This window comes from Sminthopsis crassicaudata, chromosome 6 (assembly GCF_048593235.1).
Source record: "Sminthopsis crassicaudata isolate SCR6 chromosome 6, ASM4859323v1, whole genome shotgun sequence".
Taxonomy (NCBI): Eukaryota; Metazoa; Chordata; class Mammalia; order Dasyuromorphia; family Dasyuridae; genus Sminthopsis; species Sminthopsis crassicaudata.
Genome location: NC_133622.1, coordinates 239,687,699 through 239,701,204, shown reverse-complemented (window position 1 = coordinate 239,701,204; position 13,506 = coordinate 239,687,699). Strand labels below are relative to the sequence as shown.

Here is a 13,506-nt window from a genome sequence, read left to right as displayed (position 1 = left end):
CCTTGGAACTTCCTGCATCTGTCTTTGTTAGAACGTCTGGATAGATGAAGGACACAAGCAGAAACCCACCCCAAGGAGAGCATTTGGCCCTTACTGAGCCCTGAGTCTCACTGAACCTGAGCAGAGTACAAGTGCACTTGTATATATTATGGGAATACACTTTTACCTCAAAATCTGGGTAGCATATTAAAATCTGGGTAGCATAAAAAAGTAAAATAAAATAAAAATAAATAAATAAAAACAACTTCCCAGATCTGTTGGAATTATAAGACAAAGTAAAAACAGAAACCCTCACTCAATCACTTTCACCTTCTGAAAGAAACCCCAAATCAGAAATACTCAAATACAGAGTATTCAAATCAAAGAAGAAAAAATAATGTTGTGAACAACCAAAAAGAGTTCAAGGATCAAGGAACCCCAGTCAAAATCACACAGGACTGTTGTAACTACTGACTTTAACTTATTTAACATATATTGTTCTAGCTTTCATCTAGGGGAGGGGGTGGGGGGAAGGGAGGGGAAGAGTTGGAAGAAAAGGTTTTTCAAGGTCAATGCTGAAAATTTATCTTGAAGATATATTGAAAAATACATCTTGGAAATAAAAAGCTACTAAAAAAAAAAAAAAAAAAAAAAAAAGAAAAAAAGTAGTGACCTGCTTTCTCAAAGCGATAACAGTAAGAGGTTTGCTGCTGGTTGTGGGATGCGAAGGACTAGCTAGAAAATTTGGCTTCTAGGAAGGCCTGTCCTCCTTCCTTTCTCCACTGAGACCAAGGTCCTTCTGAGCCACAGAAAGACTCAGAAGTGTTGACAAGGACTGGAAATGAGAAGTTCCATCCTTGACTATTCTGCTGCTGGCTCTCCCTCCTCCTGCACTCCTCCGCTAAGATCAAGACTGGGTCAGATGAGCAGACTGTCACAGACTGCAGCTGTGACTGGGAGAGATGAAGACTTGGGCTGGATCAGACTGACAGACAATGTAAAGGAGACTGTGACAGACACAGATTTTAAAGGAGATGTGATGGAGACAATAACGACTCTTGACTCTATTCCTGATCATACTCATAGGTTCCTTTCTTCTTCAACTAAGCAGGGATTTAGTAAATCTTTAATATATTCAAGTATTTCTCATCATTATGACTTTAAAGTCAGAGAAGCAGTTGTCAACTTTGAATAAAATAACAATTATATTAAAATGTCCAAAACTACTGGAGGAAGTCTGTTTGTTTACTTTTTCTGTCAATTCTTCACCATATCTTACTCCACACATTTCTCTTAACCTTTAATTTATTTAACTTATTGCTGATATAAAAGTATAAAATTCAGCTGCCTAATTTGTATGGCTGCTTCCTTCAATGTGCTGAAAATTCTTAATGAAATTATATGAATCTCTATTTAAAGAATTAAGAATTTTGAGTTTGTCCCTCACAGGAGCAGGAGCCCCCACCTCTTCTCTGAGCCTTTTGTGGTGGCTGACTTCTGGTTCCCTTCACTTTGCTGGGGCATCTCATTCCCATCCTCCTTGACATCCTTGTCTGGTCTCAGGCCCTAGAATCACCTGCAGCCTCCCTCCAGTGCCCTCCACACATGTCCTCCAGCCCAGGAGGCTTTCAGGAGGAGCTTGCCCCTGCCTGCTTCCCTCTTTCACGCCACTTCTCTCAGACTTGCACCCATAGCCCTGGCAGAGGGACGTCTGCGGGATGCTGATGGACTGGGCAGCTCCACTTAGTGAGATCCACATTGCCAGATATAAGTGCCAGGGACCAGGAGGAGCTGTGTGAAGGCATTTCTATGCAGCAGTTGCTTCATGACCCCTCCTCTAGCAGAGTGAAGCTAGACTAGCATCCACCATGATGACACTCATTCTTGGAGCAATGCTGCTCATCCTCTGGCCCCAGCTAGTGCCTTCTCATATATATATATATATATATATATATATATATATATATATATATATATATATATATATATATATATATATATATATATATATATATATATATATATATATATATATATATATATATATATGATATGTATATCCTATCAGTATCATATATATATATATAAGATACTGCCTGAATATATGCTAGATTTATGACACTAGCAAAGTCACTTTAGTACTTTGTACTTCAATTTCTACTCTTGAAAAGTAGGAATGGTAATAGTATGAAACTTATAGAATTTGAAAATGAGCAAAAAAGACTATCAAACAATCAAAACACTTCACAAACCTTAAAGTATTTTATGCCTCAAAGGGACCTTGATGATCATGTAGTAAGTTTCTTTCATTTTCTGGATAACAAAATTGAGGTTCAAAAAAGTTATACTATTTAAATCAATTCACCAATTGTCAGAGACCTCTGCTTGATTTGAAAATTTAATTATCTGCTTGCATAGCTCTGAATCACTACAATATGATGGCAGTCATATAGATGACTAAGGTGAGATCAATATTTCTATTTTTTTGCAACACACATGCCACAGGAAAGAAAAAAAATGGCCAGAAGTACTCTCTGGTTTTGTTACAAATGAATGAAGAAAATTATCTTGATTGATTTTGTAATAAAACAATATAACTCATTCCCCAAGGGTTTTCAGTGTTAAAAGCTCATTCCTCCCAAGAACTTTATGATAAAGAAGTTGAGAGTGCATCTAATTAATTTATACAAGAAGACCCAACTTTCAGGAAGAATGAAAATGAATGGGCAGCACTCACTCATCTAGAAAGTAGTAGAGTCAAGACTGGAATCAAGATGTTTGAATGAAAAGCCCAAGAGTCTTTCTATAATAACAAGTGGCCTCATTAATATATTTTTAATACTTTGGACTTGGACTCAGAAGAAAGTGAATCTCATTAAAAAATAAAAAGTGACCTTAGTGTAGTTGAGGAACTATCCCCACAGAGCAGAACTGAACAGAAATCTATTTAAAGAGCTTTGGATTATTTGTGTTTTAGAAAGAGATAGTATCCTTATTTTGTTGTTTTTGGAGAAAGAGGAAATTAATTATACATATATAATTATACAAATATCTATCAAAAGAGCAGCTGAATGTGATTTCATCCCATGTGAAAAAGGTAATGATTTTATTTTCATATCTTGAACTTTTCACTTGAAGTTCACTTATAATTAGGCAACTACCAAATTTTCTAAATATTCTAAAGATTAACTTTCTTGTGAAGGATTAAGTTGATGGACAATTCACAAAATTATGTGAGCAATCTCCAGAAAAATTTTAGGACAATATTTGCTCAGAATATGTGTTAGAGTGGATTTTTAAAAAATAGATATTTTAGCATTACAAAAAGAATAAAGTGAGGAAAGTCCTATGAAGTGATAAAGCTTTTTTATAATGCAAAGAAAGCTGCTGGTAATAACCACATTAATGAAAATCAAAAATCAAAACTTTTAAAATCACAATCCAAACAAGACGTAACTACTGAAGGAAAAAATATGGAAAAGTATCAGTAAAATCATCATTATGATATTTTCATATGATTATTCTATCCAATCAGTCCTTCTGTCAATAAATATTACTAAATTCTTGCTACGTGACAATAATGTACTGAAGGAACACACACTTATCCACACACACACAGATTTACAGAGAATCGAGATAGAGACCAAGACAGAGAGACAGAGAAAGACACATACAGAGAGAGAGAGAGAGAGAGAGAGAGAGAGAGAGAGAGAGAGAGAGAGAGAGAGAGAGAGAAGATTGGGGGAGAGAGGGGAAGGGATGTGGTATAAATATAAATGAAATTGATATAAATTATAGAGCTATACTGATATTATAGAGATTGAGATAAATAGATTATAGTAACCATATCATTATACTTTGTTTCCTTTCTAATACTTTACATTTTATTTATATTTAGAATGGGTCCAAAAGCTTTACCAAATTGCTAAAGGTGTATATGATAGATAAAAATGATTAAGAACTATTGTTCTATAAAAATTAAGTAGAATATAACATTTTACCAGATGTTCTGTATGCTTCTCTGTGGTCCCTTTCGCTTATCATGCAAAGCTATGACAAGCATTTGCACTGGTAGAGGACCAAGAGCACAGTGGAATGACATCTTCCCACTTCCATCCATCCATATATAAAATATTACCCAAAGAGTTGTTCTAATGACTTAATGTCTAAAAAGTGATTGTTGCAATCATTCAGTAAGTGATATATTTAATTTTTGCAGCAAACATAAGTAAATGGTAGACCTGAAAATCACAAACTACATATCCCTTGGGGTTGAGAAGAGATTGGAGATGGCCCTTAATTTGGTTTTAAGCACTCATGAACATACCTGAGAACTCTTTATATCTTCTTCCACTTTATATCCACTTCCATCAGCATATATCCTCGTACAATATCATTGTTGAAGTGTATAATGATCTTCTGGTTCTGCTCGTTTCACTTAGCATCAGTTGATGCTCCAAATGAAAATATTCAATTTGTCAATCACCTTCTGTTGATTCTTGTTTTCAAAGCACTTGGAAGAGTTCCTTAAATAGATGGGTTTCCTGCCCTGCTCTGGGGGAACATCCTTTCTTCTAGTTTATTTTACCCTTTTTAATGAGAGTCAAATTTTTTTGGGCTCCCAGTTCAGTAAGTTCTGCACCAGTGAATGAGGTAGTACTTCTGATGTCATAAAAAGAACTCTCAGAGAAGAGTCTAGGGATTCAGGGCCTGTCTTGGCTAGTCCAATTGTTAATTGTGTAACACTCGACAATTCATTTCTTAGCTCTGAAAGTCATTATCCCTCTGTGCAAAATCATTCTAATGAAACTTGTACTTCCAACCTCAAGGTGTTCATGGGAAAAATAATTTGAAATGGGTCAAATGCTTCATATAGATGAGTTCTTATTAATTATATAAAACTGATAACAAATGACTGTTAATTGTTTGAAATAATGAGTCAAATATTTATATTCTTTTGGGGGGGTGGCATGAGAGAGTATCATCTTTGTGGAAGATGATATTCATGATGTTTCTCCCCTGAAATTTTAGAAAAGAGAGCTTAACTATTGAAAGAATTATGCCAAAATTAAATGTAGCAAATAATCTTGACAGGAAAGACCCTCTTCCCAATCCAATTAACTAATCAGAGACATCAACAGGTACAAAGAGAAAACATTTATGTAATGCCTGCAAGGGAGAAGCCCAGACACATACCTGGGAGCCATCCCCACCCCTTCCATCTGCTCCTGCAACCCAACCTGCTTCCAGGTTTGTCAAGGCACTAAAAACAAAAGACTGGACCCTTCTCATTGGAGAGACTAAAAGGACATCATTATCCTTGACCAATAATCACCAATGCTGGCTGCCTCCCACAGGTGACATCACTCCCTGCAACTTCTTGTATCTCAGGTTCAAAGTTCATTCCTCCATGGAGTAAATGACCTCCCCCAAGGTCCAAAGTCCTGGGAAAAGGGATCATATGATTCAATACTGAGAAATACTTCATCCAATCAGTTCCATTCATTGCTAAGAAAGGTGGCCAAAAAAATAAAATTAAGAAAGAGCTTAGTTTGATGCATTTCTCATACATTTACTGTCTAAATATTTAATTTTAGGCATTTTGCTTATATCAAATTGAGTTTCTTCAGCTGTAAAAATAAAAAAAAAAAGAAACAAAAGAAACCTATAATGATAGCAGCATGTACCTCATTAGATTAGAATAAGAATCAAATATGTGAATGTCTTTACACTTGTTAATAGGCTTTAAGAATAGAAATTATACAGCTGCTGCTGCTTTTAATACTTGATTGGTTATTTTCTCTTCTCCTAAAGGACAAACATTACATCACTATGTTAGGATCAAATTACAGTGTGTCCAGCTGATCAGATCAGAATGAAATCAGATTGCTCCACCCCAGGTTGGGGATAAATAGTGTATAAGCAGAGCATGTCCCTAAACAAGCCAAAAGGCAATCAGATGGAAGTAAGGGATTGAGTTTAGGAAAAATAGAGTTGTATGCAGTAGAGTATACTGAGATATTCCCTGGAGAAATGAAATCTATTCCTGTTCAGCCTATGGTTCCTTTGCCTCCAGGCACAGTAGCCTTGACCATTTCACTTTCTGAGAGTGCTTACAAAACAGTGTTCATCCATACACTGATGTGGGAAACTGGAGAATGTGTAGCTAATGTCCAAGTCACTAACACAGGTAGACAAAGTTTGATTTATCAAGCAGGAGAAGTAGAAGTATCAGGCTTATTGTTATATATCCCTAATAAGCAATCTGGTGACAATCGCCCAGATTCTGACTCCAATGAAAAAATCCAGGAATATATTTGACAGCAGCTGTGACAGCTGACTGACCTATGCTTACTATTTATATAAATGGAATACCATTTGAAGGATTGGTAGACAGGGGTGCAGATGCTACAGTCATTAGAGGTGCCAATTGGCCCAGTCACTGGCCAAAGGTTAAGGCAGAGGGGGCACAGTAGATAGAGCACCAGCCCTGAATTCAGGAGGACCCGAGTTCAAATATGGTCTGAGACACTTAACACTTCCTAGATATGTGACCCTGGGCAAGTCACTTAAACCCAGGCTCAGGAAAAAAAAAAAAAAAAAAAAAAAAAAAAAAAGTTTAAGGCACACACCTACCTGTGTGGTGTAGGAGGATCAATAGCAGCAGAAGTTAGTACTATGTCTTTGAGATAGACATTTGAAAATGAAACAGGAGTTTTTACTGCTTTTGTGGTTGAAAAATTCCCCATCAATCTGTGGGGAAGAGATATTTTATAACATATAGGATTACAAGTAAGCACTTTGGCTTTGTAGGCAAGGCTGCTGTTGAAGGCCTAACTGGACTCTTACCGGTTTCAATTCAGTAGAAGACTGAATCACCAGCTTGGGTAGAACAGTGGCCCTTAAGAAGTGATAAAATTCAGGTCTTATTAGACATAGTACAAGAACAAGTTGACCAAGGACACTTTGGGCCTTCTCTAAGTCCTTGAAATTCCCCAGTATTTGTGGTGAAAAAGAAATCTGGAAAATGGAGGATGTTCAGTGATCTAAGAAGAGGAAAGGACCAGATGGAAAGTATGGGAATTCTTCAGCCTGGACTTCCATCTCCTACTCAGTTGCCAAGAGAATGGCCTCTTTGGGTTATAGACATTAAGGATGGTTTCTATTCTATCTCTCTAAGACAGGAAGATATCAAAAGATTTGCTTTTTCAGTGCCTAGTGTTAATTTGGCTAAGCCTTATAAAAGATATGAATGAACATTTTTGCCACAAGGAATGAAAAAACAGCCCTACTATGTGCCAAATATATGTTGCTGCTGCTCTTGCTCCAGTAAGAAAAACATCTCCTAAAGTAATGTTGTTACATTGTATGGATGATATTTTGGGATGTGTACCTGAGGAACAAATGTTAAAAGCATGTCTACAAAAATCCATAGAAACATTGAAGTACTACAAAATGCATATAGCTACAGAAAAAAAAAATTCAAAGACATGATCCTTTTCAATATTTAGTATATGAAGTATATCCTAAGACACTCACAATACAGAAGCTTTCTTTAAGAACAGAGAATTTGGACACCTTAAATGCGTTCCAAAAATTAATAGGAGATATCCAATAGTTGTGACCAGGGTTAGGCTTAAGTACCAATCAACTGCAACCTCTATATGACATTTTAAGGGGAGACAGTGCTTTGAATTCACCACACCAGCTTACAAAAGAAGTGCAAGAGGCTTTGAGAGAAGTTGAACTGGCTTTATCCAATGTGGTTGAAAGAGTCACTCAAAAACCCTTGGAAATATCACTTTTTGCTACAAAAGAGGCACCCATAGTAGTCCTTCATCAAAGAGACAGTATGATTGAGTGGATAAGCCACCCAGTGCAACCAGAACAAAGCCTTAATCCTTACCCAGTGCTTGTGGCTAGAATTTTATTACAGGCCATTAAAAGAGTAGTACAATTATCTGGGATGAGTCACCCAAAAAGAAACACATTCTATACTAATGCACAAATTAATATATGCCGTGAGAGCATTTCATAATGGCAAATTTGATTGACCACAGCTCCAAATTTTGCACATGGGTCTCCATTAAAGATAAACCGGCTACTACATAAAAGGCAATGCATTTTTGAAGAAAAGGTTTCTAAGGTTCCTCTTACATGACCAATAATCTTTGCAGATGACACCAAAGAAAATATTTTTGCTATACACTTCATGAGTTATCCATAAAGAGAATAGTCAGAAAACTCCTTTTCAGTCCACTGAGCACAACAAATTATTTGCTGTCCTGTCATTTGCTCTCACTTATTACCCAGGAGACATAACTATAATTACTGATTCATCCTATTCAGTAGGTGTGGTAAAAAGAATTGCCACAGCCCAAATAAAATTTTCAGCCTCTAATATTTAACAGCTCTTTAAGGAAGTTCAAGAGCAAGTGAGAAAGCATCCAAGCAAAAGTTATATGTTGCATGTCTACTCACATAGTGGACTTCCAGGTACTATTTTTGATGGAAATTCAAAGGCAGATAGCCTTTCCACTATGTTATCCAGTACTCCTTTATTTCAGAAAGCACAAGAATCTCATTCTAAATATCATCAAGCTGCTCAAGCTTTACATTTACAAATTGGAATAACAAGAGAGCAAGCTAGGAGCATTGTAAAAAGCTGTATAGCTTGCCTTCCTTTCCACAATCCTACACTCCCTCCAGGGAAGAATCCTGGTGGTTTCAGACCCAATGAAATCTGGCACATGGATGTGGCCCATTATCAATCTGTTGGTCATCTGTCTTTTATCCTTGTGGTGGTAGATACCTTCTCAGGATTCACTTTGGCAGTGCCAACAGCAAAAGAGACAAGCTGAGTGGTCACTGAATTCATGTCCAAGCATTTTGAATTATGGGTGTGCCACAAGAAATAAAAACAGACAATGGGCCTGCATATACTTCTAAATATTTTGTGCACTTTTGTGCACAGTGTACAATTTTATACACCATTGGCATTCCTTTTGATCCTCAAGGTCAGGCAATGGTAGAGAGAAGAAACAGAGACACTAAGGCAATCCTCAAAAAAGAAAGGAAAGCAGGAGCCACAGGTAATCTTAGAGAAATTCTAAATTTAGTTCTCCATATCATTAATTTTCTAATTTTTGACAAAGATGCATTGGTTCCTGCAGACAGGTTTTCTAGCCTGTGGCAGTATCCAGTGTGAGAAGCTCCACTGTCCTTAGATAATCACCAGGTGATGTGGAGAGACCCAGAAAGTGGTGAATGGAAGGGACCAGAGAGGTTAGCTGCTTGGTGGAGAGGCTTTGCTTGTACTTCTTCAGATGGAGAAGGAAACAGATGGGTGCCAATGAGTCTTATTCTCCTTGTTCATCAGGGAGAGACAGAAAAAGAGAAAAACAAAGGAGAAGAACTAAGAAACATCTGACACTGAAAGAGCATGGCTGATAAGGAGACTATTAAAGATTCCCTAACACAAGATAAGGCTGTTAAAGAACTTTAAAACCAGCAGGAATCATTGGATTTCCTAACACAAGATGAGACTAATGCACAATGGACTTATGGACTTTAATAAATTCTCAATTTATAATTATTGATTATGTTATTTGTTACATACTTCTAGCATGTATAATGTTACTATGTTACAATATATATATGTTTATATAAATATGTGTAATACCTCCCATATTGATGGAGTTATGTTTCAAGGCCATGACCACCCTATGTTCTAAATCAAAAGAAAGGGAAAGATGTTGGGATTACAAGGTGATAACTCAGGTTGTCTAAACAATTCTCTAGCTCAGAGTTGACACCTTTAGCAGTTGACACCTTTAGTTTTCTCAAAAGGAGTTTACACATTTAAAGGAGTTTTGACTTTTAAAAGGAGCAAGTTGATTGGTTGAAGGATTTCCCACAAGCCCCTGGATTCTCATCTGCCCATTCTCTGGGAGGATAAAAGAGACAACATGGGGCCTGGGAAGCAGTCTGGATTTGGGAAGGACTAGAGCTGGAGGAGATTCAGAGCCAGCATTCAGGAAGAAGAAGAAGAGGCTGCTGGAGAAGAAAACCAGGAAACCTGCTCCCAGAGAAGGATTCCAACTGAGGGAGCATCCTAACTTTACACAGCACGCCTATACTGAGAGGCACTGAGGAGGCCGCCCTAGGAGCCACACCGGGCAGTGACTACAGCCAGATTCCGGACAGGGAGAGAGCCATGAAGAGCACCAGGAACCTGCTGGTGGACGGCAAGGAGCACTGCCTGACGTTCGGGGACAGTTTCGAGAAGAGGCCCAAGTCCTACTTCCACAGGATCGGCTTTGATTTGAAGCCGGCCTCTGTAGGCCCATCCAGGGAAGGTGAGCTCCAGGTGAGCAAGGGAGACGAGGTCAGGGTCTCCCTGCCTCACTTCCCTGGAGCTGCAGCCCCAAAGACTGTCTTCAAAGGAAACAAAAGACCCTATGAGGCAGACTGTATTCTCCTCATTAATCAGGATACCGGCGAATGTGTTTTGGAAAAAGTCAGCAGCAGCCCTCAGGTCAAGAAGATGAGAACTGAGGGAGGGAGCAAAACCCAGGTAAGAGTGGAAGCGCCCCCTGCACCGGCACCGCCCACTCCCATAGCATCGGGATCCCTGCCTCACTTCCCTGGAGCTGCAGCCCCAAAGACTGTCTTCAAAGGAAACAAAAGACCCTATGAGAGAGACTGTATTCTCCTCATTAATCAGGATACTGGAGAATGTGTGTTGGAAAAAGTCATCAGCAGCCCTCAGGTCAAGAAGATGAGAACTGAGGGAGGGAGCAAAACCCAGGCAAGAGTGGAACCGCCCCCTGCACCGGCACCGCCCACTCCCATAGCATTCCGAGCCGCAGGGAAGACACCTGTTGGACCAAAAGCCTGTCCTGTGGAAGAAGATCTTCTCGGGGAACTCCAGTTGTTGGACATTAAGAGACAGCTGAGAGCCTGGATGGAGCAGATGGAGATGTTCACAGACAGCAGCTCCTCAGACTCTGACAGCTCCAGCAGTGAAGAAGAGGAGCCCGCCCCCGGAGGCTCGTCCTCCCAGCATCCTCCTCTGCAGTTCCCTCACAGAATCCCTCTGGGGAACAGCAGCACCAGCCAACTCCCCGACAATAACCAGCTGATGAGCATATTGCAAGAAGATTTACAACTGAGTGACTCCAGCAGCAACAGCAGCTCCTCTGACTCTGACTCTGAGAGCTCCAGTAGTGAAGAGGAGGAGCCCGCCACAGCCAGAGCCGCGTCCTCCCTGCATCCTCCTCTCCCTCACAGAATCTCTGTGGGGAACAGCAGCAGCCAGCTCCTCGGGAATAGCAGGACAATGAGCATATTGCAAGAAGATTTACAAGTGAGTGACTCCAGCAGTGAAGAGGAGGAGCCCGCCTCCAGAGACTTGGCCTCCCAGCATCCCCCTCTCCCTCACAGAATCCCTGTGGCAAACAGCAGCAGACAGCTCCCCGGGAATCACCAGCTGATGAGCATATTGAGAAAAGATTTACAACTCAGTGACTCTGAGAGCTCCAGCACTGAAGACCAGGAGCCTGTCACAACCAGAGCCTCTTTCTCCCAGCGTCCTCTTCTGCAGTTACCTCACAGAAGCCCTATGGAGACCAGAAGCAGCCAGCTCCCCGGGAATGACCAGCTGATGAGCATATTGCTACAAGATTTAAAACTCAGTGACTCTGACAGTGACAGCAATGACTAGCCTTGGAACTTCCTGCATCTGAATTTGTTAGAACATCTGGATAGATGAAGGACACAAGCAGAAACCCACCCCCAAGGAGAGCATTTGGCCCTTAGTGAGCCCTGAGTCTCACTGAACCTGAGCAGCATGCACTTTTATATATTATACGCTTACGTTTTTACCTCAGAATCTGGGTAGCATGTTAAAATCTGGGTAGTATAAAACAAACAGACAAACAAAAAACAAAAACAAAAATAAACAAACAAAAAAAAACATCTTCCCAGATGTATTAGAAGTATAAGACAAAGTAAAAATAGAAACCCCCACTCAATCACTTTCACCTTCAGAAAGAAACCTCAAATCAGAAATAATCAAAATTCAGAGGATTCAAAGAAAAAAAAAGTGTTGTGAACAGCCAAAAACAATTTAAGAATAAAGGAACCACAGTCAGGATGACACAGGACTACTCTGACAACTGACTTTAACTTATTTAACATATGTTGTTCCATCTAGGGGAGGGGGTGGGGGGAAGGAGGGGAGAAATTGGAATAAAAGGATTTTCAAGGTCAATGCTAAAAAATTACCTTGAAGATAGATTGAAAAATACAACTTGTAAATAAAGTTATGTTAAAAAAAAAAAAAAAAAAAAAGAGTAGTGGCCTGCTTTTGCAAAGGGATGAAAGTTACAGGTTTGTTGATGGTTGTGAGAGGCCAAGGACTAACTGGAGAATTTTTTGCTTCTAGGAAGGCCTGTCCTCCTTCATTTCTCTAAGGAGACCAAGGTCCATCTGAGCCAGAGACAGACTCAGAAGGGTTGAGAAGGACTGGAAATGAGATGTTCCATCTTTGACTGTTCTCTCCTGCTGGCTCTCCCTCCTCCTGCACTCCTCCACTAAGATCAAGACTGGGTCAGATGAGCAGACTGTCACAGAGAGCAGGAGGAGATTGGGACAGATGCAGACTGAGACAGGATCAGACTGACAGACAATGTAAAGGAGACTGTGACAGACACAGATTGTAAAGGAGATGTGATTCTAGATTCTAGTCCAGACTGTTCTCAATGGGCTCCTTTCCTCTTCAACTAAGCAGGGATTTAGTAAGTCTTCAATATATTCAAGTATTTCTCATCATGATGACTTTAAAGTCATATAAGGAGTTGTCAACTTTGAATAAATAAAAAAAAAAACAATTATATTAAATTGTCCATAACTACGGGAAGAAGTCTGTTTCTTTACTTTTTTTTACTAATTTGATAGGCAGAGACCTTACCCATAAATTCCAGTCCAATATTTTCTTCAGTAATTTTTCAAAACTTGAAATGTTGAGCATAGCTTTAAAAATAATACAAAGTAGACCCTTAGGCTGATATTTAAATCCATAAGAAAGACTATGAATAGGGTTTCATATTTATTTGGATTTTATTTCCTCCTCTCTATGTAAAATTTGAGTGAGGATCTGGTGATTTATTTCTACTTTTTGTGGCCAAAGCAGGTTGAAATAGTGGTGTGGACTTTTTTTGGCAGGGATGTTGAAAAACAACTAGGAAGAAATTACGGCTTTAGTGCCTTTTATCAGAAATCTTTAGGATTGAAGAACGCAGCCTACATAACATGAGTTCTGTATATCTTCAGTTTAGTTAAATGATATTTAAATGACATTATAAACTATTATTTTTTAAGGAGCTTAAGGAATCATGTAGCATGTTTTCATTGGAAAGATAGGTAAGCTGAAACTCATATTTCCGACAAGATGGGGGATCATTTTAGTATATAATTGCTGGAATGCATGTTGAGATTTGGTGAGAGATCAATTTGTTATGATTG

General features: G+C 38.9%; 1 pseudogene; it reads left to right on the top strand.

Moving 5' to 3' along the window:
* Window positions 1-10,195: 10,195 nt before the first annotated feature.
* LOC141547441 (ELL-associated factor 1 pseudogene) lies at window positions 10,196-11,704 on the top strand (annotated as a pseudogene).
* Window positions 11,705-13,506: the final 1,802 nt, after the last annotated feature.